Source organism: Symphalangus syndactylus, chromosome 16 (genome assembly GCF_028878055.3).
Source record: "Symphalangus syndactylus isolate Jambi chromosome 16, NHGRI_mSymSyn1-v2.1_pri, whole genome shotgun sequence".
Classification (NCBI taxonomy): domain Eukaryota; kingdom Metazoa; phylum Chordata; class Mammalia; order Primates; family Hylobatidae; genus Symphalangus; species Symphalangus syndactylus.
This window is the reverse complement of record NC_072438.2, coordinates 19,301,086-19,307,820: the sequence shown is the minus strand read 5'-3', so window position 1 is coordinate 19,307,820 and position 6,735 is coordinate 19,301,086. Positions and strand designations below refer to the sequence as shown.

General features: G+C 43.1%; 1 long non-coding RNA gene across 1 annotated transcript; it reads right to left on the bottom strand.

The window, feature by feature from the left end:
• Window positions 1–2,284: 2,284 nt before the first annotated feature.
• LOC134732715 (uncharacterized) lies at window positions 2,285–5,122 on the bottom strand. The gene is made up of 2 exons (XR_010116151.1): window positions 3,006–5,122; window positions 2,285–2,412 (listed from the first exon to the last, which is right to left on the bottom strand). It is a non-coding gene; the product is annotated as an uncharacterized lncRNA (long non-coding RNA).
• Between the last annotated feature and the right edge of the window lie 1,613 nt (window positions 5,123–6,735).

The following is a 6,735-nucleotide window of genomic DNA, read 5'->3' as shown; positions in this document are numbered from 1 at the left end:
CAGCCCCATTCTTTAATACTTCACACAGTCACATCTCCTTTGATCCCCATGACAATCCCATGAGGTTGGTGCTGTTACCATCCCCATATTTCAGATGGGAAAATGCATATAGAGGTCACATGGCTTGCTCTTGGTCATATAGAGTCAGTATGGGTGCAGCTAGGATTCAAACCCAGGCCCTTAATCACCATCCTCCCCACTCTGAGCTCCTGTAATTCATCTTGATGATTCCTGAACTTCTTCTGACATTACTTTATTTGAGTAATAATAAATAACTTTTTAAAAGTATCGAATGTAAATCATTTTGCATCAACATTCAGAAAGAACGAATGACCAGGCCACTGATGGATTAACTTGACATACACCAGTGCATTTAAATTGAAGATAGTGTAATTATAATAAGAGATAACAAGAGATTACAGAGAGGGCTGTGTGGAGTGCACGATCTAGTTGTTGTTTCTCTGGATAGATTACATGGCATTTAAATATTTCAGGATTAGCAAGATGATAAAACAGAATCTCCTGTTTAAAGTAAAGCTTGAGTCAGAGGCAAATGAGATACGAATTTACTTGTAGAACCTGAAGCATCAGTATAATGAAATATTCAACTTGAATGACACTTTAAAAACATTTCAAGCAAGGGACAAATGGAAATCACAGTGGTGTGTATATGTATGTGGGCCAGAGGAAAGAACCATGTACTATTGCTTTATTTAGTGCTATCATATGAACTGCAACAGTGTTTTCAATATAAAATCAAAACCTACTAGGGCATACTACTTGTATTATTTCTATGCCAGTTTTCCCCTTGAGCTCTTTCAGGCATGGATGCCACTTTGTCATTGCTCTACCCCTGGTGTTTCTCATGATGCCTGGCAAGATAATAAAAAGTTCCTGGGCCAAAGCTGAACAAAAGTTTCCAAGTTACGCCTTAACTTTCCTCGAGTCAGAGCTTGTACATAGTGAAGTGACACTGCTGAGGTTTAAGTTCAGGACTATATGCTTCATCCCAATGCCAGGGTTATTTTTCCTCTACATTTTTTATTTTTTTTTTTGAGATAGAGTCTCGCTCTGTCGCCCAGGCTGGAGTGCCATGGTGTGATCTTGGCTCACTGCAAACTCTGCCTCCCAGGTTCAAGCAATTCTCCTGCCTCAGCCTCCTGAGGAGCTGGGATTACAGGCACATGCCACCACGCCTGGCTAATTTTTGTGTTTTTAGTAGAGATGGGGTTTCACCATGTTTGACAGGCTGGTCTTGAACTCCTGACCTCATGATCCACCTACCTTGGCCTCCCAAAAGTGCTGGGATTACGGGCATAAGCCACCGCTCCCAGCCTCCTCTACCCTCTTTCTAAATTTCTAGGGAGAGCACTGCAGCCTCTCAAGCTGTGGCTCCTGTAGCCTCATCCACACCAGCACCTGCCATGGCCTGTGCTCACCATAGCACATCTTAGCATAGGCTGAGGTTTTCATTGTACCCCATTTAGCTTTTTCTCCTACTGCCCTGAATGAATGCTCCCGTGGGACTTTCTCCTGAGCAATGGCCAAGTTTTCTCCAAGATTGTGTTTGAACATGATCTTTGCAGTGAGGTCCTTCCAGGCCCTCCCTGACCCTCTGCTAGCTCCCATCTCCTTCCTCTGGGCTCTTGAGTTTCCATGGCTGGATCTATGTCTACTCCGAAGTCTAGTCATTCATTCCTTCCACGTGCATCTTCCACATTATAAGGTGCTCCTTGAGGACAGGGACGGGATTATTTCAGTGTCCCCAGGGACTCAGTACAATTTTAGAAACATCGTAGATGTCTTGTAAGAGTTTGAGTGATCACCTATGGGCAAAGCATAGACCTTAGGCATTGCTCTTTGCAGACTTGCCATTCAGTCTTTTTTATTTTTATTTTTTCCTTTTCTTCACTTTACTTGGCAACTTATATCCATTTATGAGATTCCTAAAAATCAGCACTTTTCACATAAATATCCACAGTTGAGTTTTGAAAAATGTGAAGATCAGACCACTCTGGTCCCTGGTCTCTGATAATATCTGCCAGAGTTGGCAGCACCTGCTTCTTTGGCCAAACTACACACACAGCTGCTTGCCACCGTCTCCCACCAGCCAGCCGGCTTCATACATAGATGTCACCTGCCCACACCTGGAAGCATCTGAGTGCTGCCCCTGGAAAGACACACAATGGAGGAAGTCCCAGCCAAACTGTTTTGCTTTACTAATTATTCTGAGGACCATGTACTAGTCAGCTAGGGCTGCTATCATCAAATACTGTGCAATGGATGGTTTAAACAACAGACATTTATTTCTCACAGCTCTGGAGGCTGGAAGTTCAAGATCAAGGTGTCAGCAGAAGTGGTTCTTCATGAAACCCCATTCCTTGCTTGCAGAGAGCCACGTTTTGGCTGTGCCTTCACATGGTGGAGAGAATGAGAGAGAGAGATACAGTGAGCTCTGTTTTATCTTCCTCTTTTTATAAGGACACCAATATCGTGTCAGAATGGAGCCCCACCCTTACAACCTTATGGAAACCTAATCATCTAAAGCCCCCACCTCTAAATACCATCACACGGAGGGTTAGGGTCTCAACCTATGAATTTGGGGAGGACAAAAACATTCAGTCCATAACAATCTGGCTCAAGAAATGAGACAAATCATCTCTCCCTATTTGTCCAAATTGTTTCAGGGGAAACAATTTACTTTGGTTTGTATAAGTTTATTTTCAGCTGTGAATTATTCCAATCCTCCGTACCCAAACAAAAAAGGACAGATTTCCATGTGTATGGAGGTTTGTGAGACGCAAATTGGGAGACCCATGTTTCTGACTGAGTTCAGTCCCTGCAGGCCTGACCTTGGGGTTCTTGTTCTCTGCTTACCTCAGTTTCTCTATCTGCAAAATGGTAAGACAGAACAAAATGATGGTACATGGCTGTTTTGCCTCTGATGCCTTGTGTGTCTTTCCTGACCAATTCTGGGTTAACACAAAAGATCTGTGGGTACTCACCATCTGCAGGGTGATAGATGACCGTCCACCCCAGCCAGGGGAGCTTCTTCAGCTTCTTCAGCTAAGATGGTACCTCTCAGAGGCTCAGTCACACCTGGAGCAGGGGCCAAAGCCGTGCACCCCAGCGTGGGCCCAGGGCAGCCCAGCTCCTCTCTCCTGTCTGCTATGGGGCCCCTCTTCCACTCAGTTGCACTGAGTAATAAGAGAAGCCCCGTCTGTCCGCCCTCCTGTCACGGAGCTCTGCTGCGCAGTGCCTGAGCCAGTGTGTTTCTGCTTCTAATGAAGGATTTATTTAGGTCACTGCTGCCTTCTGTGCACAGCAATGCAGATTAAACATGTTGAGAAGTAACTCCTCCTCTTCCTTCACTGGGGCCTGCCTCACCACTGCACACACCTGGCTGCTCATCATTCATTCAGGATCCCTTTATGAAGGACCCACAGCCACTGCGTGCCCTTCCACAGAGAGCTAAATTATTTCTATGTGTCACTGTCCTTTCTTCTTTGAGCCTCTGTCTGGTTGAGTCACTGCAGTACTTTGCATCATGAACAAATGTGTTTGACTAATTATCATCCCAGGATCCCATTTATACCACCCAACATTTTTTTTTTAAGGGACAAAAATAACTACCATGATTTGAGAGCTTACCACAGGCCAGACAGTATGGCAATGCCCTAAGCATGCCACATGTACTATTTTATTTAATCCTCACAGTAAATATGTAGGGCCAAGACATTCAATCTCAAGCTCTGAGTTTCAGGGCTGTCTTGCAGATTTCAAGTTACAGAACTAACATTTGAGACTGGGTTTTTGGCTCTAAATCCTGTTAATTCCCAGCATCTTCCCTCCATCTCCCGCCTCCCAAAATACAAACTCGGCAGCCAAAATAATCCCTATCTATTTTGTCTACCACAATTGTTTTCAGTCCTGGAATTAAAAATATACTACCCCAACAACAGTAGAAAACAAACAAATAAAAAACAAAAGACATTGCCCATCTCTGCCCCAAGCCAAGAGTATCAGAATCTGAATTGGCACCCACATTCTAAGCTCACAGGGGCCTAGCCGTTCCAAAGACTATCGAGGGTTACATCAGCTCCTCTGAGAATTTATGAGGAATACAGAATCCCAGGCCTCTGCTCAGGCCTCTTGCATTAGAATCTGCATTTGTAACTGGCTTTCCAAGTGACTTGCGTGCATATGCATGCTTGGAAAGCACTATGCCTGATAATTATAACTTGCGGCCACAAGTCCCTCCCAAGAGGAAATCTTTAGTTACCGCTCATGCGAAGTTCATATCCAGATCCTTGGGCCGTAATCCTTCACCTGATCTGGGCAATAACGTTTTGTGGGTTGACTTCAGACTACCTATGGGACAGGTTGCATTTATCATTCTCATTTTATCAAGGAGCACTTAGAGGCTCACAAATAACACTGAGATGGGAAACCTTATCCCGGTGACCACACCATGCTGCCTTCCGTGGCTTGCCAAGGCATCTCCTTCCTTCAATTTCAGAGAATTCAATTTACTATCAAGTTAAACTTTTGCAAATATGGCACCTCTCAGACATGCAGAGGATTCAAGGAAGCATAGAAAGCTAGAGGAGGAGATATTCGAATAGTCCTCCTCTTTTTCAAGGAAAAAGTGGGGCCAATTACTCTAACTTATCCCCCACTGCATAGTAAATGTGGTCCAAGGAAGCTTATTAACATTATGTGGCCTGACTTATGGTCCTTTCTACCCTAAACTCTTTTCACCCCATCCCACCTCACAGCAATTACCATAAGGAAATCCAAACAAAAGTGAATGTCAACATCTGTTGAAGATTGACACGTATAGGCAATTTCAAGAAAATAAATATTTATGTAGGTCTTGAAATATCACTGTCCTCTCATAGACTGACAGGCACAAACTAAATCTATTTCCAATTTCACTGTTTCCAAAATGACCTGCCAAGGATGAAAATCTGACACCACTGCGAGGTGCTCTTCAGTAGCTGTGCAAAGATGAAAGTGAAGACATTTTTCATTCTTAACAATGAAAAAATAATCTTATACTTTTGATTGCCCAGAAGTTTGGTAAATTAAAAAAAAAATGACAGTTCTGTTGTTCAACCTGTCTTTCTCATGTTTCAGTACGTTCCAGAAAATTAAATCACTCAACACCACGGGATTCTTGGAAAGAAGCAGTTCTTGCATAACAGTATAATAAATCTCACACTTCTATCTCATTGTGGTTTTAAGTAAGCTCTCCCTCGCCTGGAATGCACTCCCCACTGCCCAAGGGTAAGCATCACCATTCAAAGGGGACAAAAGCACACCATGGGCTTTGAGGATGGCAGTGGAATATTTTAGTTTTGATATTTCCTGGTTCTGTGACCTTGAGGAGGTCATTTAACCTTAACAGCATGTTTCCATTTCTGTCATGGCAGATATGAATATGAAAGGCAGGCCATTAACATTTGTTGAATGACTGTGTGCCAGACACTGTGCCATGTATTTGGCATGGGTCATCTTATTTAATTATGATGACACCCCTATCAAGTAGATTTAAGCTCATATTTGCAGAGGGGAATGTGGAGCCCCAGAGAGGTTAGACATTTACTGAGGTCAGTTAGCAGTAAGAATTCTAGCTTGGATCTACCTGATTGCAAAAGCTTCTTTGATCATCCACTACTCTCCACCACCTTTTTATTGCTTAAAAATATAAAATAAAATGAGAACAACCACCTCTTGTATTGTCGCAAGTATTAGAAGAAATAATTTATACTCAAGTGCTTACCACCTGACACCCAGTGAGTGCTCAGCAGGTAATCTCTTCCCCTCTAACCCTTCTGTTAAATCACATAAGTGACTTGTGGTTGTATGTTTTGATCATCCCCACTGCCCTAGAGGAGATTCCTGCCTGTGACAGTGTGTCACCATCTCTTGTTGAGGGGCTGTGAAGGTGTCCTGCAGACAGCCAGATGGCAGGCATCGCTGTTCCAGATTCATTAAATGTACCTCTTGTGAAATATCCTAGTTATTTCATTTCATCTATGAATATGTTCCAGTAGTGGGACTGAGAGAATATATTACAGTTAATTACATTTGAAATCTAGGTCATGATGTGAATTATGTAATAAGGAGTCATAAGGAGAAAATGAAAATATGTTTGAAGGGTTATGTCATAGCTTCCCCTCCTTTTTTAATCCAAATATTTTCTAGGCTCTCAGGTGAGGTTGCCCAATCACGATTAGAAATGCGAGTCCCCCTTTCAACATCTGGTTTCTGCTTGACTCTCTAGAGACAAAAGTTTCAAACCCTTTAAGTTTCTCTTCCTACTGCGTTAAAATATGTTCCCAGTACCTTCCAGCTATTTGCCTGTCTACTGCATTTGACGAGTTCATTCAGCAAACAAAATGTCTAGTACGTGCTATATACCAGAAACCATGCCAGGCCCGAGGCGATAGAGCAGAGCAAGGCAAGACCTCCATTTGCAGGAAAGGCCTCCTTGGAAAGGAGTTTAGATTTAATTCCAAGTGCAAGGAAAGCCTCCATCTGGAAGATTCTGTGGAATCTCCCTTGGGTTTCCTATGCCTGGCATGTGGCTACTGTCTTCACAGTGGGACTCGAGGAAGCTTACTGTTGCTGATAGGAAGGACCTTAATCTTTTCAATTCGTGAAACTCAGGACTTGGGTTTTCACCGTAACACCCAGAAAACAGCCTTCCTGATAAAGGGAAGTAAACGG